General features: G+C 39.0%; 1 protein-coding gene across 1 annotated transcript in view; it reads left to right on the top strand.

Annotated features, from left to right (window-relative positions):
* Positions 1 to 340: 340 nt before the first annotated feature.
* The window catches only part of LOC109400375 (uncharacterized), a 533,446-nt gene continuing 509,932 nt past the window's right edge, over positions 341 to 23,854 (top strand). The window contains 1 exon segment of the mRNA XM_062860635.1: positions 341 to 1,840. The gene's annotated coding sequence lies outside the window, so the exon portion shown is untranslated.

Genomic DNA, 23,854 nt, shown 5'->3' with positions numbered 1-23,854 from the left:
ACGGGTTCGATTGCCGGTCGGTGCAGAAACTTTCCGTATGAAAATTTCCTCAACTTCCTTGAGTATAGAGTGCCTTCGTATGATATCCTCATGCAAAATGGTCATTGGCAGAGTAAGCTATTTTGATGCTTTTCAAAGGATAATTTCCATCTCTACCTCCCTCCAGCAAGGATACTCCCGGAGCATCTCTCCAGTTGAGAGAATTTCACCCTAAGAGCATCATCCATCTCACCACACGACTGCCAGCAATGAAGCTCCCAAAAAAGCGTGATTCCAGCTGATGTACTTGCGTATCCCAAACGAGACCAACCAGACCATTCATCTGTGGAGAGCACAGCCCCATCAGAGCAGTTATCCTCGCAGAGCCCGAACCAGTTGCCGTCAGGACTCGGTACGATTTGGACGCGTTTTCTCGAGCACCAAACCCGCGGACGGTTTGTCTTGGACTGTGCTAGGTCAGTGCTATCTAGCACAGGAGCAACAATAGCAGCAACAGCAGTAGTGGCAGCAGAATCAGAAGCAGAAGCATCGACAGGCTCATTGAGTTGGCAAGCCAGGCAGCATCCAATAGCCTCTAGCAGCTGTTGTCGAGCTCCATTGAGCATCATCAACCAGTATTGGGGGAGCTGCTTCTGGTGCGGAGTAATGAGTTTTGGTCGGTTGGAGGGGGTACCTTGTTGGGTATCAAATGATCCACCTGCGGGGCCGTCCCCACCCTTCATCCGATGTTGACAAATAGTGGCCAGCTTGTGTAATACAGTGCAGTGCGGGGTGTCTAAAGGTTATACGGAAACGTCTGAAACCTACATTTTCGAATGGATGAATAAGGAAAAAAGGATAATTGTGGCACATTCCGTTGAATGGATGTTGGTGGACTTCCCGGATACTGTTACCCTTGCAGGCCTTCAGCATTCCTCGTGGGATTTGAGAGATGCTGTAGTGTAGATAAGACCGGATCAAAGTGAATCTAGGCGCATCACTAAGGAAAGACGGATACACAAGCAAAAAAGCATTACCATAATTTTAGCTTCAGCTGTCTGTGGGAATTTCTACGTTATTTACTAGTCATACCGAGAGCAGAGTGTTTTGGTTGCGATGGTTAGTTCCTGGGAACGGGTCTGGAATGGCTAACAAGGCCAGCAGGATGTAGCCAACGGCTAGTGTTTCACACAGTGTAGGTATTTGCACGTGTAGCGTGTCTCACAGTGTGTAAAGCAAAACGGAGGCTGGACGGGGTCCATCACCCAACGAAGCTACGAATCCCTAGCGTCCCTGTTTGACTAACCGTGCCAGGTCTAGATGGAGTGCAAATGACGGAGTGACGATAACGCAATTTAGCGCGCCGGGTCGAGTTCGGGTCGGGTTAGGTCGTCGGTAGGACAGGGGGAGACGTCGTTCAGTCGGTGTATCTATGTGCTGTGCAAGTTTCACCAGGAAGGGAAACGGATCCGGAAGCTGGTAAATAAGCGAAGAAGAGCACAGCCCGAAAGCACCGGATAAAGTGTGTGCTTCCCGCGTCGTGTCTCCCGGGTGGGGAATTGACGGGTAAACGTATCTTACTACCAAGCGAAGAAACGAAGTGGTAAAAATGCGCTGATGCTGGTCTGGTTCCTCGCTGGACGACGGCACATGGATTATTTCCCCCGAAACGGGTTGCATCGTAAGTGACACAGAGGGGACGGGGATTGAGTGAAAAGTTGTTTTATAAGAATCATAACAAGACAAGTCGAAGGAACGGGGAAGTGTTTGGATAAATTCGAGAAATTGTGAAAAGTTGTTATGAGTGCAGCTACATTAAGTTGTTTGGAATAATTACATCACCATTGGCTATCGGATGAAGGTAGGTCACCAGAAAATATTAATTATACCTTACACTTTTTGAGTTCTGATTGCATATATAGGTACCATTAATTCTACTACACATTCAATGATACTTAATGAAGGGAAACGCCCATACTCTTTTGCGTCATTTGATTTGCCACTGTCATTTAATTATTCAAATACATTAAAAAATACTTATTTTGATCAAGCCACACGACACACATTACTCACCATCTCTAAAAAAAAATCATACTCTATCAACACTACATCGAACACTGAAACCAAAATGGAATTATTCCTTTGACTCTTTAGAGTAAGGAGCACAAAACATGGTTAGCATGTTTTTAGATGAAATTATTGAGTAAAAATAAAGTATTTGTTGTGTACTGTTACCTATGTAAGAATTTGTATATGATTTTTTCACAAACAGACGAACAAAAAAGGGATGTTCACTACATTTGCATATACCTCGACGTAGCAAGTTTTTTGAAAAGGGAAAGACAGGCATTCTTAGAATAGTTAGAAAGGTTGAGGGTCAGACGGATCGGTAACTAGTTTCACCATTTAGTAACTAAATATTGGATTGCTTGCGGCAACCATATGCACAGTATGGCCAATACAAAAGGTAAAAGTTTTCAAAGACATTGTTGTCTGCTTCTAACCGATAATCATCGCATTCATCTTTTGAATAACACCGTTAGAATACTAATCAAACAATGGCATAAGAACATTAACTATTCGATTCATAAAACTTTGCATGTATAATGTTGAACATATGGATGTCAAAATGTTCACGCGATAGGGACCGCTTTTAAGGTTGCAATTTTCGTTTAATTGCTCTCAGACACATCCAATTAAATTAGATTTCAAGAACAGTACTTGCGTAGAAAAACAAAGAGAATTTCTATCTAGGAAACCTTGTGAATCCGGTGTTTGCTACTTTCAGTAAAAATGAAATGACAAGTTCGCGTGTCATGCCTCGAGCATGTGTGCTTGCCAACAACGCAATTGTTGCTACACTCATCTCTGAACTAACCTCTAGAGATGTATGTGCTGTCACAATCGATATATCTGTTGGAAACCTCAACAGGAAATACGTTTAATCACTTGGCGGATCGACTGAGAAGTTTACTGTAGGAATTAAACGGCTACGCAGTCTTCAAAACGGAAAACGAAGTTTATTGTTTGCCCGACGTTTCGACACTGGGGTTTTGTGTCATCTTCAGGGGTACTAAAATTTAATACATGTACTAGTTCGACGAATGGATACAAAGTTTGGTCTGGTGACTTACACTAATTGTTCGTTTTTGGTCTTATGTTTCGTCTAACTGTAACTGTCTGGTTGTTTTGTTGTTGGTACATGCTGCGAAGTTGTTATAAAAGATTTAAATATTGTCGGCAGGGATGCCAGGTGAAATTTTCGAATGTCTTCGCAAGGCACGCTGAAATGTCTTCACATGTCTTCACGCACCATATTGTGGCTTTGGTATAAAACTTAATGTTAAAAATCAAAATTTATGATATGTTCTCACTGCGCTCTATAGGGGAGACTGAGGAGACTTGATCCCTGGGGAGACTTGTTCCCCCCATATTTTCTCGGAATCAAAAACAGTTTTCTTCTAGCATATTTTTTCCAAAACTACATCTTGACAGACGACAATGTTTTGGTTATAATTGATTTTGATTGTGCATTGCATTATTTTTTAATGGCTGATGGTTTGTTTTCAGTCCTTCGGAAATCTTTTAGGTAATTCCGAAAAATCTCAATAACTTTGTAAAAATTGAACCAAATCGTGTCAAAATTTTACAGCACATAGTGTAAATAAACTACTATGAAACGTATTTATTTAAATAAGGCTGTTATATAAATATTTTAATTAATGCAGCTTGGTATATACAACAGTGACATGGGGAGACTTGATCCCTCGAGGATTACACACACATTATACATGTGAAAAATAAAATTCTATTTGGAAGCCTCTTTTTACTCGGAATTCTAGTATATTCAATGATAAAACGTGTCAGATAATTATTATTTTATTACACACCATAAAAAGAGGGATCAAGTCTCATCATTTTCAAAATACAGCATAGCCCTAACAATTTAAGGAAACCTTATAATTTCAAATTCACCATATTCATCAAAAATACAAGAAAACTTGAAATGAAAATGAATAGGAAGCTTCTGGAGTTATTTTCCCTTTAAATTAATCATGTGCTCAAAAGGGGATCAATTGTGGCCCATTTTTGAAAAATACATCATAAGACATGCCTCCATAAAAACACAGTTTTGAAAACTTTAACAATAATTTAAAGTCCTTCTCTCTCTCTCTTCTTGGCGTAACGTCCTCAATGGGACAAAGCCTGCTTCTCAGCTTAGTGTTCTATGAGCACTTCCACAGTTGTTAACTGAGAGCTTCCTCTGCCAATGACCATTTTGCATGCGTATATCGTGTGGCAGGCACGACGATACTCTATGCCCAAGGAAGTCAAGGAAATTTCCTTTACGAAAAGATCCTGGACCGACCGGGAATCGAACCCGTCACCCTCAGCATGGTCATGCTGAATACCCGTGCGTTTACCGCCTCGGCTAAAGTCCTTCTGTTGCGTATAAACTTACAATAGATGTTGACCTTCCTTTCTGTACGAAAAACGGATCAAGTTTTGTGTTTTTCTTGAAGTTACAGGAAAATTAAGAAAAAGGGATCAAGTCTCCCCAGTCTCCCCTACTAAGTAATAATGCGTGATGACCTTAATGATGACAATTTATATCAAGAAAGGCGTTGTAATTCCTCCAAGAGTGTGAAATCCCTTCAATAGTTTCTTCTGGGGTTCCTCCAGTTTTTTTTTTTTGTGATTCCTGACAAAGCTTCCTAACAATTTGATAAGTTCACCGGAAAGTCTCTTCAGATATTCCTACAGAAGTACCTCGGGAATTACTTTCCAAGTTTCCAGATAAACTTCTCCAGAAGTCTTCGAAAAATTCTCCAGGAGTTTCTCGGGAATTCGTCCATGGCTTCCCCAAGAATACTATGCAATTTCCTTAAGAAGCTTTCGAAGAATTTTTGCAGCATTTAGGGTAGAAATCCTCCAGGATTACCCAAGGAATTTCTCCATGATTTTAATGAAAATAATAACATAAATATTTACTTCGAATTCCCCAAGAAGTCCTCCAGCAATGATGAATGGTTCCTCAGGATTTCCCTCGAATATTTCACAGTTTTTCCCAAAATTCCTCAAGAACTTCCTCGGATTTATTTCTACAAAAATTCCTTCAGAAGATCCTCGCAAATCCATCCAGGAATCCCTTGGAAATTTCTCCAAGAGTTCCTTGGAAATTCCACCATGAGTTGTTTCGAAATTCCTGCAAAAAATTCCAGGCAATTTCTACTGAAGTCCCAGAGAGTGTAGTGTATCTTGGAGCTCCAAGGAAATTCCTTTATGAGTTTTAATTTCTCCACGAGTCCCAGAGAATTTCTCTAGGAATTTCCCGGGAATGCCTCCATGGATTCTACAAGAATATCACGGGAATCCCCTTAGAAGTAACCGAAGTATTGCTGCAGTAGTTGTGGTAGAATCCCTCCAGGATTTCCCAGGGAATTTCCCAACGATTTTTTAAATTAACTACATAAATTATCCGGAAATTCGATCTACAACTTCCACGAAATTTACTTCAGAAGTCTTCCGAAAACTCCTCCAGCAATAATGCATGGTCCCTCGGACTTATTTCCAAGAGTTTCCCAAAAAAAAATCTGTAAATTCTTCCAGAAGATCCTCGGGAATTCATCCTTGAGCTCATAAGGAATTCCTCAAAGAGTTTTTCGGGAATTCTTCCAGAGGATAACTGGGAATTTCTACCGAAGGTTCTTGAAAATTCCTTAAGAAGTTCCTCGGGAATTCCTGCAGAAGTATCTCGGGAATTCTTCAGCAAATTTTCGGGAATTCTTCCATAAGTTCTTCTTGAATTCTTCCAGGAGTTTTACGGGAGCTCTTCCAGAAGTATCTCGGGAATTTCTCCAGGAGATCCGCGGGAATTCTTAGTAGAGATCGTCGGGTATACCTCCAGGAGTTCTTCGGGAATTCCGCCATGAGTTCTTCCGAAAATTTATCCAGAAAATCCATGGAAATTCCTTCTGGAGATCATCGGAAATTCCTCCAGGAGATCCATGGGATTTCCTCTCGAAGATCCTAAGAAATTCCTTCATCAGTTGTTCATGAATTCCTACAGGAGTTTCCATGCAATTTCTATAGAAGTCCTCGAGAGTAAATCTTGAAGCTACCATGAAATTCCTTCAGGAGTTTCATGGAAATTTCTCCAAGAGTCCCCGAGAACTTCTCCAGGAATTTCCCAAGAAATTACCTTCAGAATTCCCATGAAATTTACTTCAGAAGTTCACGAAGAACTCCTCCAGCAATAATGCATGGCTCTCTCCAGGTGCTCCCTATAGTACTTTTCATGGTTTTTCTCGAAAATTCCTATAGAAGTTCCTCGTATTTATTTCCACGAATTCTACAAAGAAATCCGAAAAATCTTCCAGGAGTTCCACGGGTACTCCTTCCGGAATGCCTCGTAAATTCCTCCAGTATATCCTCGGAAATACCTCCAGAAGATCCTCGGGAAATTGTCCTGGAGTTCATCGGGAATTTCTCCAGGAGTTATTCAAGAATTCCTCCAGGGGTTCCTCGAAAATTATTCAAGAAGATCTCCTTCATGAAGATGTTCGGGTAATTCTCTAGAAGATCTTTAGGGATTCCTCCTGGAAATCGTCAGGAGTTCCTCCAGGAGTTCCCCAGAAATTCGTCCAGGAATTCCTCGAGAACTCCACCAAGAGTTCCTCGGGAATTCCTCCATAAGTTTCCAAAAATTGCTCCCGGAATTCCTCAGAAATTTCGTCAGGAGTTCCTGGAGGTATTCATAGGAACATCCAGTTTAACTTCTGATTAACTCCTGAAAATGCTAGAGGGATTCTCGAGGATCTCCTGGATAAATTCCCAAGTAGTTCCTAGAGAAATTCCCAAGGAGCTCTTGGAGAAATTCCTAAGGATCTTCTTTAGGAATTCTCGAGAAACTCCTGGAGGTCTACCCGCGAATCTCCTGGAGAGTTTCCTGAGGAACTCCTGGTAGAAATCGCGAGGAACTCGTGGAGGATTTTCAGTAAAACTCTTGGAAGAATTTCCTAGGTACTCCTGGAGGAATTCCCGAGTATCTCGTAAAGGAGTAGAGGGATTCCCGAGTATCTCGTAAAGGAGATCTTAGAGGAATTCCCAGGTAATCTCTGAAGGAATTCCCGAAGAACTTCTGAAGGCTTTCATAAGTCTTCAAAAGTCTTCACATAATTTGAAATGTCTTCAATATGTCTTCACAAAAATAAATGTCTTCACAGAAGTTCAAATGTCTTCACATTGAAGACATGTCTTCACATCTGGCATCCCTGATTGTCGGGTTTCTTGTCTGGTTATATTTTTGTTTTTGCCTTTCTCGTACACCAAGGTGTACCGAAAGGCTATATGTTCACTCCAAAAATTAAATTTTGATAGAACCCCCGGAGGGCCAAGTCTTATATACCAATCGACTCAGCTCGACGAGTTGAGATGATGTCTGTGTGTGTGTATGTGTGTGTGTATGTATGTGTGTGCGTGTGTATGTGTGTATGTGTACAAAAATGTCACCTCACTTTTGGATAGTAAATATCATCCGATTTCAACGCTTTTGGTTTCAATCGACGTGGAATATTGTCCCATTGTTTCCTATTGAAAATGGGTTGAATCGGTCCAGCCGTTCCGGAGCTATGGCCATTTAGGTGTTCCGGACCGGTACCCCAGGAAGGGGCCAGATATGAAATTGCAACAAACCCATGCATGCGACCCTTCAAACCACGGCATTTTCGATATTCTGATGAACGGTAAGCAGGAAAATAGTCGCAGACTATATCTGAACCGGTAGTGCTCCGGAACCGGTTCTGGGTGTCCTGCCGGAAGTGGCCAAATATGAAAGTGAACCAAGCCCATGCATGCGACACATCAAATCGCAGCTTTTTCTATAACCTGATGAACGGTAAATAGGAAAATAGTCTCAGACCATATCTGATCCGGTAGAGCTCCGGAACTGGTTCCGGGTATCCCGCCGGAAGTGGCCAAATATAAAAGTGAACCAAACCCATGCATGCGACACATCAAATCGCCGCTTTTTCTATAACCTGAGGAACGGTAAGCAGGAAAATAGTCTCAGATCATATCTGAACCGGTAGCATCCCGGAACCAGTTCCTGGTGTCCCGCCGGAAGTGGCCTAATTCATACATGCGACACATCAAATCGTTGCCTTTTCGATTACTTGTACGATCAGCAAGAAAATAAGCTAAGCCCACATGAGAAACTACTGATAGTATTCCGGAATCGATTCGAGGTGTCTCGTGGCCGAATGTAAAAGAGAACCAAAAAAATATTCGCGACACATCAAATGGCTTATAAGGTATCCTGATGAACGGTTACCAAGAAAAAAATATCTCAGATATTTTTTTGTAGTGTCCCGCTATCGGTTCCCGGTGTCCCTCTGGATGTGGTCGAATGTAGAAGAGAACCGAACTCCATGCTTGCGCTTCATCAAATCGCGCTTTTTTCGATAAGCTGATGAAAGGTTTTCAAGAAAATTAGCTCAGATTACGTTAGAGATCACCGATAGTATTCCACAACCGGTTTCAGGTGTCATCACCGAGCACCACAACATCGTATGCCAATCCGACCAACCTGAAACGACAAACGATGAGAAAATTTACAGATCGATACCATACGTACCTGCACTCTCGGAACGCATTACCAAAATACTGGCCACAGACTATCCCAACATAACCATCACGACCAGACAACACCGGACTATCAACCAGCTTCACACCAAAGTAAAATTCCCTATAAGTAAAATAGAAATTAATAACGTAATTTATAAAATCCCATGTAACGACTGCGAGAGCTGTTACATAGGAATGACTAGAAACAACTTAGGTAAAAGACTAACAGGCCATAGAAGCAATGTAAACAAACTAGACAAGATGATGAACGATAGTCAAACACACACTGAAGCAGCCATAACATCACTAATTGAAACTACAACACCCTTAATCCAACACTGTATAGAACACAATCACAGATTCAATCTTGACCAAACTCAAATTATTGACCACAGTTACAAACCGACGACACTACCATTTCTTGAAATGTGTCACATTACAAACTCAGACCACACAATCAACAAACGAACAGACGTAGATAGACTCAGTACCACATACGCAGCTTTGTTGCACAGCATCAAGACGATACATGAACGCGACAAACCGAGCACAACACGACAATCTGACGATGAAGCATAGTTATTAAGATAGGGCATTTCTGCTACCAAAGCTTGTTCAACCATAAGTAGGGGGTTGCTAGAAGTAGATTTGCCCCAACAGCGTACAGTCCGTTGCAAAACTAGACAAACGAAAATTGTGTAAGACAAAAAAAAAATTATAACCAGACAAGAAACCCGACAATATTTAAATCTTTTATAACAACTTCGCAGCATGTACCAACTACAAAACAACCAGACAGTTACAGTTAGACGAAACATAAGACCAAAAACGAACAATTAGTGTAAGTAATCCAGACCAAACTTTGTATCCATTCGTCGAACTAGTACATGTATTAAATTTTAGTACCCCTGAAGATGACACAAAACCCCAGTGTCGAAACGTCGGGCAAACAATAAACTTCGTTTTCCGTTTTGAAGACTGCGTAGCCGTTTAATTCCTACACAATACGTTTAATGTTCAGTTTATTAACCGCATGATGAACCATCCCATACGGATGCTTTCAAGCAAGTCATCGCATACTGCGCTTCAAAAGGCCTTCCGCTAATGTAGGCAGTGGTGCTAATGCTCACCATACAATCTGGGCCAGCTCAGACATCAATTTGAGAGGCTCCAGTTTGATGGAATACTTAAGTAGTACAGATCTTGGATTACTTAACACAGGCAACCGCCCAACCTTCATGGTATCTGCTAGGAAGTGTAGACGTAACGCTATGCCCTAGCAGAAATAGGCACGAGCTGACCAATTGGCATGTGTTCGATGAAGAATCTTTATCTGACCATCGCTATATCTTTTTTGAACATGTGAATGTTACTTCGCAAACTTTACGTTTCAGGAACCCCCGGTCAACCAACTGGGATCACTTTCCCGATTTGGTTGCAGCCAATGGAGCTTTCATGGATACTCGCCATTCCAAGTGATTGAGATGATGCCGTTGATACTACAACAGCCTTCATCATGGAAGCTTTTGAAGAAGCTTGCCCTCTGCGGTCTGTGAAGACCCCAAGAGGAACTCCTTGGTGGAACTCTGATCTGGCGAAGTTCAGGAAACGATGTAAGAAGAGTTGGAGCAAACGACGTTCAGCTGGATCGAAGGTTTTCAGGTCGGCTCGCAAGGGCTACCAAAAAGCAGTTTGAGTGAAGCCCGTCGGTTGAACGAAATCAAGTGAACGAACTTCGTTTGCCAAATGGTGATCTCCTTTCCTCTGATGAGGAAGTTCTGGAATGCTTATTCAGCATGCACTTCCCCGGATGTGTGGATATAACATCTTCGGATGAACCTGATGTCTTTTCTTGTAGTTGGGATTCTTTAGCTTCGGCTCGGAGTATCATAATTTTAGAATCGATTGAATGGGAACTAAAAAGCTTTGCTCCTTTCAAATCTCCTGGGACAGATGGGATTCATCCTGTTTTGCTTCAGAAAGGATTTGATTATTTCAAACATGTTTTGAAAAAACTACTTGCTTGCAGTTTTGCTACAGGGTATATTCCCAAAACCTGGCGGGATATTACTGTAAAGTTTATTCCGAAAGTGGGCCGTGCGTCGAATGAAGAAGCAAAGAGCTTCAGACCTATCAGTTTGACCTCTTTTCTTCTGAAATGCTTAGAACGCATTGTCGATCATCACATCCGTGATGTTCGTCTGGCCAATGCGAACCAACATGCTTACCAATCTGGAAAGTCCACTGTGACTCTTTTACACAAAGTTGTTTCGAGAAGGCATTCGCTAAAGCAATCTTGTTTGGGTGTTTTCTTAGATATCGAGGGTGCCTTTGACAACGTGCCTTTCGATGCCATATTGGAAGCCGCACGGAGTCATGGTATATCTCCAATGATTTCCAATTGGATTCACCAAATGCTCAAAAACCGATATCTCTTCTCGACATTGCGTTTAGCAGGGATTAGTAAATTGAGTGTTTGTGGATGCCCCCAAGGGGGAGTCTTATCACCGCTTTTGTGGAATCTCGTAGCAGATACGCTATTGAGGCAACTCAATAATAGCGGTTTTCCTACTTATGGTTTTGCCGACGACTACCTAACATTGTCAGTTGGTATGTGCATCAGCACCCTTTTCGACCTGATGCAAAACGCCCTTCAGGTAGTTGAGGGTTGGTGTCGCCAATATGGCCTTTCGGTTAATCCGAGTAAAACATCTATAGTACTTTTCACGAAAAGGCGAAACCGTAATGGCGTTCGACCTTTGCGTCTCTTTGATTCTGAAATCGATGTGACTGAACAGGTAAAGTACGTTGGAGTCATTCTTGATTCCAAGCTTTCCTGGACACCTCACATTGAGTTCAGAATCAAGAAAGCTTGTATGGCCTTCGGGCAATGCCGGCGTACTTTTGGTACAACTTGGGGTCTAAAACCCAAGAATATCAAATGGATTTACACAACTGTGGTTCGGCCAATATTGGCTTATGGATGTCTTGTGTGGTGGCAAAAGGGTGAAGTGAGAACGGTCCAATCAAAATTAGGCCATCTCCAAAGGATGTGCTTAATGGCAATGTCTGGAGCGTGCTTCTCAACTCCTACGGCAGCGCTAGAAGTTCTCTTTGACGTTGCCCCACTACACATTCATCTCAAACAAGAAGCCCTTTCTTGCACTTACCGGTTACGGGTACTCGGTCTACTAGAAGAAACTCCTGTGAACCGCACATCAACACACACCTCGTTGTTTCCACTTTTGGTGAATTGGGACAAAATTGTCCTTGCTCCAAGTGATCTTACAATTGCTTGTAATTTTCCATATAGGACATTTTCCACGAAATTCCCATCCCGGGAGGAGTGGACATCTGGTTATCTGGAAAGAAGTATTTCAGACGGCATCGTATGTTACACTGATGGCTCCCTTCTCGAAGGTCGAGCAGGTGCTGGTGTTTATTCTCGTGAGCTAAGGCTGTATCAGTCTTATTCACTTGGTAGATACTGTACCGTTTTTCAGGCCGAAATCTTTGCTCTTATGTGCGGAGTGCAATCAGCACTTCAGCAGCACGTAATGGGCAAAGTAATATACTTCTGTTCAGATAGCCAGGCTGCTATTAAAGCACTTGCTTCGGCCAACTCCAGGTCGAAGATAGTTATCGCTTGTCGAACTCAAATCGAGGAGCTGAATTCAGCAAACGCTGTTCACCTTCTATGGGTACCTGGTCATTCTTCCATCGCTGGAAATGAATTGGCTGATGAGTTAGCTCGCTCTGGAGCATCACATGACTTCATTGGCCCTGAGCCAGCTATTCCGATATCGAAGTGTTGGGTGAAGCTTCAGATTCACACCTGGGCTGTCACTCAACACAGGCAATATTGGAATAGTTTGGAGTCATGTCGTCAAACCAAATTGTATAGTGCTGAGCCAACTCTACGGGTGGCGAAGTATCTAACTAATCTGTCTAAGCAGAATTGCAGCATTCTGGTCAAAGCATTGACTGGCCACTGCCGACTCAGCTATCACATGGCGAATATTCAGCAAGCTGATTCATTTGCCTGTGATAGCTGTGAATCCGATTATGGAACTTCGTATCATTTGATATGCAACTGTCCAATTTTCGCGCAACTGCGTTTCCGAGTATTCGGTAAACACTTATTAAGTGAAACTGACTTCAGAAACCTGAATCTTCAGGATATTCTGTTGTTCTTAACCCGCTGTGGTAAAGAGCTATAGGCTCTCTTTCGCTTTATGCGTTATTACAGTGCCCTTTTCAGGGCGCTGTTTGAACCCATTGTGGTACGCTTGTGCGTTAGTACCCTCTTCCAGGGTATTTTTCCTATTTCCCTACCTGTCCCTATCCCCATCCAAATCCTTTTTCCTTCCTTTTCCCTCAGGTAGATGATGAAATAGGCTGTTATTTTGGCGATGGCACAAATGTCCCAAATGGAGGATAACGTGCCTCTGGAGCCGGCCTTCTGATACCTGATACCTAGATTGCTGTACAAAAAATTTTGCGAATTTAACGATTTTGCGGACACATGAGCTGATTTTGTGAATGTGCAAGGGTTACACATTTTTGGTGTAGTCTGGGAATTATGCACTTTAGTGCTGAGCGGCGTTGGCGTGAATATCTTGTAAATTATTCTAATCTAATCTAATCTAATCTCACACTAACGCAGGCATTATTTGAATGCATTCTGGAAAATGAAGACTTTTCAAGTCTATCATTTTTCTTGTCTAACGGCCAGGCCAACTGCGCAGCATGTATCGCAGAGAAGATTTCAAGGGGTAGAACGATTTCAATGTTAATATTTGAAAACATTCTACACCTTGAAATCGAAGGGAAAGATGGAAGCGTGGACCTCCCGTACCAAACGCTTCCAGATAACGATGTAGATATTTAAACATGTTTGCATATATTAATATGGTGATGTGTACGGTGATTTGCTAAAAAGATTGATTAGGGCGCCCGGATTGTTGGTAAGATTCACTAAAATTCACTGAAAAGAGAATAAAGGATTAAGTGATAAATACTGAAAAGACGTAAGTGATACGCTCGTTACAGTTACTATTTTTCAAAAATGGTATTGTTATACTAGCAAAATTATCTGAATCTCCTGAAACATAAGGTTTATTAGCAGTTAAAACAAAACATAAATTAAAACATAAACATTATAAAAATATATTAAATTTTAATCTAGAATGCTACTACTTTAGGCAGAAAAATAGAAAGATTAAAATTTGATGGAATGTGGTAGATCTCACACCGTAACGCACCGTTCTAAGGTGATCTACCCACGTTACGGGACAAATTCAATGTCTTGTAAATTATTGGACATTTACTAAAAGTTAAGGCGATGGGTATTATCGACAGGTTTGTTCTCTTCGTCATGGGGGGTTTTTGTGGACCGAATTGCCTGAAATTTGGGCATATAACTCAGCTTGGATGGGAAGGATTTGGGGCCAACTCTGAGGCCTACAGGTTTCAAAAAACCCCCCATGACGAAGAGAACAAAACAGCCGAGAATACGATCCCCTATGTGATAAATGAAAATTTTCAGAATATATATTTCCTAAGCTATGTTGCAGACCTTGCAATCAAATCCTCCAAATTTGCAAACATGCATGTACAGGGTGCGGCAGGAAAAAATGCGAAAAGTTCAAGACACTATTACACGCTAAATATGGGGTATATCCCCGATCAGAAAGGCATAACAAAAACATAACATAATTATATCAACGGTTGATATCTATATCAAAGTTTGTTATTTTTAGATATATTTGTTGAAATCGGTACGAAAGCTAGTTTGTATTATTTCAAGGTTCTAACAAAGTCAGTTACAATAAATGAATATGTGATTTGATCATCATTAGGGTGCCTGTACCAGTTATCGCACCAGCTAAGAAAAACTATTTCTACAAAAATAAGAAGAAGACCGACGAATGTAAACAATACGTCAAATGATTTATTAGTTTTCATGTATTACAGGAAAAATATAAAACCGGAGCCAAAACTACTTTTAGTATTTATTACGGCGTGTGACAATGATTGGAACCCTGTACCAGTTATGGACACATTTGTTTATTTGGGTTCCACTTCGCACTATTTACATGCATTCCTTATGGGATTTGCCATTACTGGTACACTATGGCGAAATAGGGTGTAAGGAGGCCGAAAAGTGATTTATTTCTACCATAATTTGAGCAAATTGTGAAGTTTGAATGATTGCAATCATCTTTTGTGATCGTGATCTATTGTTCACGAATTTTTTCTTGTTGATTTGTATCTTTGAAGGTTGAAAATCAGCAATGGCGAATTTGAGGTACTATAGCCATAACTGGTACACTGAGCCTACATCAACATTATAACAAACTCAGTAATAATTTCTAAAATGCAATGTGTAACTAATCAATGTTTTTTGGTAGTGTTTAATGCATAAATTAACTGCTGTATGGCGCCATTGTGTTTAGAAAATACACAATTGTCGATATCCTTTATTATATAAACTACCAAAAAAGCTCATGTCTTCATCAAATTTGTACAGAAAGCTTATGACTTTGGAAGGTGGAAAATGAGGTAAGCAACTCCACCAATACGTGATGATATTGGGAAATTCTAAATGTTGCTTATCATGATCCAAATCACCTGCATAGTTCGTATGTTCAGCAAAGTTGTTCATAAGTTTTGAATTTCCAAATAGTGTAAAATTATATGCACAATTTCACTACTTCGAGCTATTTGATATGTAAAATCTCATTATTTTGCTGTCCTAGGTAGTTCGGATCATCACTCATCAGCGAAGTTGTCGAGAAGTCCTTGGCTCTCAAGTGGAAAATGCTATATGTAATTGAACCGCAGCGTTTACATTTGTTTACAGGATTTTGTTTATGTCTTACAGGTTGTCTGTTTATTATGGATGGCCACGGAGTTCTTTCAGGGAACATTTCTAGAGATATTAAAAGTAGGTCCTCTAGGGAGCTCACTAGAAGTTCTTCCAGAGATCCCTCCGAAAGATTTTTCAACGATTGCTACGTGAATTCTTACTGACGATCCTGCTGTCAAATATTCAAATATTACTCCAAAAGTTCTTAAAGAGATTCTCCCTAGAGTTCCTCTAGAAATTGTGGTTGGAGAATTCTTCAGCAACTTCTCCAAGGATTCCTAAAGAAAGGCTTCCGATAATTCCTACATAAAATTACTCCAAAGATTCCAACGGTAATTCCTCCAAAAAATCCATAAGAAATTTCTCCACGTATTCTTCCGGGTAATCCTCTAAGGAATTCTTCAAAAAATCCTCCATGATTTTTTCCATGACCTCCTCTTTGAATTCTTCAAAGAACTTTGCCCCAAAGCTTTGTTGAAAGATTATTTCATATACAAGTTGGGATCCCAAGTAAACCACTCCTATGAACGTCATTTCTGATCATAGAACACGGGAACACATTCCTATTCACCAATTATATTTCACCAACCAGATCATGACGCCTTAGATCTGTCGGAGCTTTCAACTTAAACTACTAATATGAATTCAATTGTACAGTACACAGATCATTCGTGATAGGGATTTCCCGCAAGGTTTAACTTAAGTTTAAAATCCTACATACATTTCCTCCCTTGAGAATATCTTCAGAGAATCCAAAAGGGAGATTCTTCAAGTCATTCTTAACAAATTACTTCAGCCTATGCATCACAAATTCCTTAAAGGAAAATCCATCAGAAATTCTGAAGGATCTCAGTAATTACTTAAGTTCTAGTTTTAAAGTTAAACTTCCAATCCAATTTTTTCCTAATTTCTTAGTATGTGGTCACTTAGTCTCTGTTGTGAATATCACTACAATTAACTACAGCTTTTTTCCGCAAAGATAATCTGTGTATGCATTGCATATCTGTCGATCGAAATAGTTGTGTACTACCAAATGAAGTGTAGTTGTTTTGTTAGAGTAAATAAAATGTTTAGTTCAACCGCAAAACGAAGTGTTTTGATATCCCTTTAGATTTCGTGAACGTTTTGTGTTCGAAAACCAATTACTTCAAAAGTATTTATCGAAAGGTTTCTTTGCAAATTTGATCGACAATTACACCAACGACTCATTATGGAAATGCTTTTTTCTATCCTTTTAAAAATTCATTCATAAATTCCTCCAAGGGAATATTCCTGCAAGAATGTGCAGTGGATATTCCTACCGAAACATTCACCATTTAAGTGCCATAATACTACTGAACAACTTTACAGAAGGAATATCATTAAATAATAATGAAATAAAACATACCAACAAAACGCTTTAAACATTTAAATAAACGCTGGTGCAACTAGTGCTTAGTTCCACACTTTTCGCTATTTACTATCTGTTCAACTTAGTTAATAACATGAAGATATAATTGTTATCAGCTGTATTAAGAACAGTTTCGTTTGGCGTCCATTCGCGATGTGGACTCCAGCTCCGAAGTAGTGGACGGTGGCTCTAGTGCACAACGAGCGCACACGACATTGAAGCTGAGGGACTAAGTGGGCTGTAGTAACGTGGAAAGTGACGTCATAACTGGGTATGGTGACGTCATACTTTCCCTCTCCGGTATGTTGGATCAGCGAGTCTGTTTATAGAAGAGCTACCAATATAAAAAACCATTTCAGCATATATCGCCCCTCACTTCAAGTGCTGCGATGGCCTCACTGGTAAAAACGACGAGCTCCTGTTCTAGGTTCTAGCCGTCGTAGGTTCGAATCCCTGGGTTTTATGTATACTATGTGGAGAAGTTTTTCGATGCCAGTAACTTTTTACTAAAAATAGAATTTCACTCTAAAAATTGATTACCCAAAAATGAGTTAATTTTTACACTACTTAATTTTTACCCAATATATTTATAACTGCTTTATAACAACATGTGATATAATTTGATTGATTTTTTATATCTCATTTTGTTATAAGCTTGTTATAATTGTATCAAGACCTGTTATAATTATGTTACGACTAGAGCAATTTTAGTTATATTTTTTGTTATTTTAACACCTAACCGGCGAATTTTAAAACTCATTCTGTTATGAAAAATCTTTGAAATAAATAACTTAATGGATTATAATTTTGTTATGCCTTTCTGATCGGGTCTGACTATTTTTTCATGGCAATGCATCAGCCAATGTCCATATTCTAGCACTACAAAACAAAAATGAACATATTTGATGTTTAACATGTGATAATGTAAGCCTAATAAGTGGGTATCAATAAACTGCGCGCCCAATGGTCATAAGACAAAATGGATAAACCAGTAAAAAATAGCTTTAATTCAGAGCGTTCATGATTAACAAAAATTTTAATCATGACTAATCATTGATGATTAAAATTCCAATTTTGGTGATTATTGATTATGATTAATGATTAATTTGATTTCTAGGATGATTAAAGATTATGATTAATGATTAAAATTGGTTTTATCTGTGATTATTGATTATGATTAATGATTAAAAATGGCTCATTGATTAAAAATCATGATTAATCATGATTAATCAATCACAAAAAACTGGAAATGATTAAAACATATTTATTGTTTAACATGTTTTTGAAGTTTCAAAAGCAAAACGTAACTCTGTCCTGGAGATTCTTGTAAAAAGAATCATTAATTATATTATTTAGAACAGCATTTGAACCAATTTAAATTGGATCGTATATTTTATATGATGAATCATTTTTGGTGATGAATGATTAATGATTGATTCATATTTTTTCTTATGATTATGATTACTGATTAATGATTAGATTGCAAAAACAGTGTGATTAAGATTAATGATTAATGATTAAATGAGATTTTTTTTGTGATAATGATTAATGATTTTGATTAATCTTAATCATTAATCATTAATCATGATTAAATTTATGATTAATCATTAACGCTCTGCTTTAATTTAATGAAAAAAAGACCATACTGATCCAAAGCCTTGTAGTTTCACATACTAGATAAAATACGTACATATATATGATGATGTTGTAGAGAAAATTAAAAATTTTGTTTTATCAGATATGAAATTTAGCGAGCTGTGTACTTTTCTGTGGTTTGAAAAATCTGATTGTCTTCAGTTTCAGACACCGTACGTAAAGGTTACGTAAAGGTACGTAAAGGTTAGTGACCAAAATGGGAAATTTTTTTTATTAACTTTTCAGAAAACTAGCCTGTTAGAGATCATGCAACGTTGAAACATGTGGGGCGGACCTGGTGTGATGGTTAGAACACTTGACTATCACGCCGAGGACCTGGGATCGAATCCCACTCCCGACAAACTCACAAAATGTGGGTTCTTCCATCGGGACTTGTGAACAGGGTGGTGTTTTACGGCATTTAGGCTATTTTTGCATATTTTAACGATTGGGTTCTATGCGACAACATAAATCATTGTACCTTTGCTGATATTGGACTTAAAAATTAACTAAACCACTTTAAAATGAGGAAAAAAGCGAAAATCATGCAAACAATATGGTCTGATGGTCTGATGTAAAACTGAACTACACAGATAAAAATAATGAGATTTACACCTCATGTAAACTTCATTTTAGTCATGCAAACTCAGTGTTATGAAGGTTTACATGATATATCATGTAAATTTGTGTTATATGTCATGTAAACTCTCAGAGTCATGCTGAATTACATGACATATAATGGAAGTTTACATGATATTTCATGAACTTTACATGATATGTCATGTAAACTTCTATGATATCCCACGCTCCAATTATGTGCATCATATGTCACAGAATTTTACACTCTTTTTTCGATCTGTGTAGTCGTAATTAAGGTCTATTCGTCCATTATTCGCAAATTTCTACATGTGTGATACCATATTCTAATAATTTACTACTAAAACAAAATATTTAGAAAAGAAAAAAAAATAGTTTTTGTTTTTAATAAAATTTTAGAAGTAACATTAAAACAAACAGAGCTTTGGGGTTCAAACTTTATATATTTTTTACAAGATTATGTTCCAACTCGGTATACTGAAATCTCTAACGTATATCGTTACACAACTAGAGTAAAAAGTTAAGAAAACATATCTTACTTCAACAAAAAAAATTGTTATTAGAAAATCTGCCTGTTTTAGTTCATTTTTTTTTTTCAAATAATTATTTCAGTACATTCCAAACTTTATATAACAAGTTTCTAAAACGTAGCACATACAATTCACATCAAATTTACTAACATGCAGTTGAAAATATCAACATATTTTAAACATGTAAATTAACTTTTAAATATGTGTTCATTTTACCCCCATCGATTGTTCATTTTACCCTCACTGTTTTTTGCTACTCGGTTTTCTAGCATTTTTTGCAATCGAAAAAAAAATAAAGAAAACTGTAGTTTTGAGAATTTTTTCTTCTAGAATTTTTGGAACATAATACCATCTACGATTTAACATGATAAAAAATAAATATTTTAACTTATTTTCAGTGAAAACGGCGCCAAACGCTTAGAGTGTTCATTTTACCCCCCCCCCCCCCCCCCCCCCCATTCCCCTAAATCGTGGGTTCCGAGATGAACTAGCCCAGGGCTAAAAATCTCGTTAATACAGATAAAAAAAAAACGTTGAAACATGGATTGGTTAACGTTAAATGAACGAAAATGAGGTTTTAAATTCAAAAACACTCGCATTTTTTCCTGCCGCATACTGTATGGCTGCGTGGTCCTGAATTCTTGAGACATCATCGCAGTGAATGGCCAAATCAGGAATGTATAACGATGTCATCAGATGAATCCGTGAATTTCATGTAGATTAAAAGGAAGTTACCATAGATTTGCTAACATTTGAAGATTCTCTGATTATTTCATATACTCGTCTAATCAGATCGACGGCGTTCTACTACTAGCATAGCACAGCATAGCACGAATTGAAACGGCTTCCAATAGAACAAGATAGAGACATATAACAATCTCATGGTCAAATAATGAATTGAAATGGTCAGTCGGAGCACGCACGCACGCCTTGCTATCTTGTTCCTGCGCCAATCGTCTGGATGAATGTCAATCAGTTGCAGAAAAGTTTTAGGCATTTTAATATTTCACTCGATCTGTGATGCCGCTTCCTCGATGGTCCTCATGCTAGAGAGTTCGTTCTCCACCACAGCGCCAAGGTTCTCCGTGGCGTCTGATAGTTTGCTCAGTTTTTAGATCAATTTCCTTTACTGCATACTTAGTAAGTACTTAGCTTAGTCTTCAGATCCGTGGTCTTCCCCGGATCGTTGGCAGATTCGCGGGTGTTTTGCAGTGACCAAACCTCCAGGAGAACTCATGGGCTCTAGAAGTTTTCAAGAAATTTCACCAGTAGTTCTCCTGGAATTGCTACAGTAATTTTTTCAGAAACTTCTTCAGGAGTTCTCCAGGAATTCCTTTTCGGGAGTTTTTGCAGGAGTTCGTTGAGTATTTTCTCTAGGGGCTTCATTGGGCATACCTCCTGAAATTCCTCTGGAAAAATGGAATTCCTCGGAATTGTTAGGGAAATCCCGTAGAAATTGCCGAAATATCTTAGAAAAAAAAATCCTGGGGAACTTCTGGAGAAATACCCTGAGTTCCATGGAAGTTCCCTTGTTTTTTTGTCCAAGATATCCCCGGGAATTCCTTCAGAGTTTCTCTGGAACCTCCTAGAAATCCCAGAAGAAATTTTACAATCCCTCATTCCCGAGACATTTCTAAAGGAATCCTGGAGAAATCCTGGAGGGATGCCTGTGGAACTGCTGAAGTAGACATTTTGGAATTCCTAGAAGTATTCCTAAGTAACCCATGGAGAATCGCGGGGAAATCCTGAATAAATGGATCGAAGAACTGTTGCCAGAATTTTCCAACACTCCTGAAAAAAATTCTATCAGGAAAATCCTGGGAAAAATCCCTAGACAATCATGGATGAGAGCCTAGTGAAATCCTGAATAAATTGTACTATATACTGAATTTAAAATTGTAAGACTGCTGTGAAAGCCATTAGTGTCGGTTTGCATTCTTCTTTTGATGTTTTCCGCTGCTTGTGTTTTTTTTAGCCTGGCCCGCAGAGTTTGACATCAGCCCACTACTCGAGCAAGAACGAATAACTGACACATAACTGCAGCATACCAAATTCAGGTATCCTACCAAGACAAGGTATTGGTCGGTTGCCCAGGTATTGAAAATAGCTTATTACGGGATTTTGAAGGTTTTCATAAAATACCTCAACGAGTTATTGGTTTTGAGTTGAGGACTGCTTGATGTATTATTCAATTATGGAATAATCGCTATTTGTATGAAAAAATCACCGATTATTGTTTAGGTTTTGTCATACCTGAGGTTTATTCACGTGTTATGCACCGAATATACACCAGTTACTATTTTAGATATTTTACCTCTTATGCAGGGTTTCTTAATACCTCATTCAGGTTGTAGGTATTCGGTTTTCCATACTTGAGTTTGGTATTCTTCAGTTATTTTCTTCTGCTCGGGTAACCTAGGACATTGAGCTTACCTTCTCTAAACTTACGAGATTTGCATTGATATTTCTTCCAAATACAGTGCCTAATAGCTGGGCTCAAGCACCAGTCAGGTCAAGCCAAGGAGACAATATTTTTCCTGAGCTGTTTTTCCCAATATCCATTATGTACATGCTGTATCTAACACACAAAAAAGACAAATGCCGGGGCCCGTAGCGTAAAGCCTGTATCCGCAATAATCGGGACACAGAAGCATGGCTGTAGCTTTGTAATGAATCGGCAAAATTGACCAAATAATTGACTGAGAACTCGTTGATGTATGTTTATTATTTGTGCAAAAATTCATAAAATCGATGCATTACTTTTAACTGTGGAAGAAAAACAAACAGACGTAGTTTTAAGCATTTTGTACAATCATGACCAATTTTCATTCGCATAATATATGGTTCTTTCACACTACAGTTCAAAGTTTTGTGATGATGATTATGAAATTTCGTAAGCAGTTATGATACTTATAGAGACATTTTTTTTGCAAAATTTCATCAACTTTGATCAATTGGTTTGAAAGCTATTAGTGTTGATAAGGGTGAGTGTTAGTGAATATTTTTCGTGTGTTTCATGTGCGATGTTTGTCTAATCATAACTTTTGAATTTCTCTGCCAATTTTTATGAAATTTTCACAGAAGGTAATTGATTATGTGTATATTATACCTGCAAAATTTGATGAATATTGGTGTAGTACTTCCAATAGTACAATCGAAACAATACAGGGTGTTGACCAATTGCTGTTCGAGGTGCTAAAATCATGTTCAGTTCCAATACATGTTTCGGCTATAAAATTGTTGATAGTGCATCGATTTTTTTGAAATTTTGCCTATTCAACAACTGTAGATTGAAAGGTTTGTGTGTAAAATTTCTGCCATTTCCTTTGCCAAATTCAAAAGTTATAGCGCTGACAAACATTCTACTCTTTCATTGCTACAACAAAAAGTACTACACCGATTCACATGAAATTTTGTAGGTGAAATGAACACATTGGAAGATGTTATTGGATCAAATTTGAGCAATTTTAAAGTATCTATTGCAGAGTTACAGCTGTATTTCTGTGTCCCGATTATTGCGGATACAGGCTTTAGACGTTCACTTCATAAGTGGATGGTCATGGGTTCGATGCCAGCCCCGGCACTTGCAATTTTTCGACGGCAACTTATTATTGGACCCCCAAACGGACTGGAAAAGGAACAAGAGCCGCACATCAACATTCTCGTGCTCATCATTCTACCATGGAGAGGGTAGAAAAGTGACAGCAGCGCAAAGGCAACCAGTTCAATATAGTAGAATAAGAATAGAATACATTTAGGCACTGTACAAAGCGTAAGTGCCAATTGGAACTGCTCACGCAGTGCCCTAGTGGACAAAAGAGCTGTAAATTAGGTTAAGTGATTGAAGAATTAAAAAAATAGAAAGACAGAATCAATGATAGGTGGATTATTTAGAGATTTTTTACTCATCATTTCACTCGTTCTTGCTAAAAAGGCCCCCACAAGAAGCACTGAAACGCTAACCTCCAATCCCATCCTAAATTGACGTCCTTTTTATCGGATCACGTTTATCCGCGATAAGCTTTTTTCCATCATCGGAACTGGACCCGTCATTGAAAAACAATTATGAGCAGCAACCAATTTAAATTTCACCTCACGTACTCCCATTTTGCCAGGAGTTAAACGATGAACCGTTGATTTTTTTTTCAACGTCCTTACGGGGAGCTTTACTTGGAAGCACACTGGCTAGGTGCAATTATGTTCAATCGTTACACACTGTTTGCAGTA

This window comes from Aedes albopictus, chromosome 3, assembly GCF_035046485.1.
Source record: "Aedes albopictus strain Foshan chromosome 3, AalbF5, whole genome shotgun sequence".
Lineage (NCBI taxonomy): Eukaryota > Metazoa > Arthropoda > Insecta > Diptera > Culicidae > Aedes > Aedes albopictus.
Note: the sequence above shows the minus strand (reverse complement) of the source record. Positions and strands in the feature narration are given on the sequence as shown.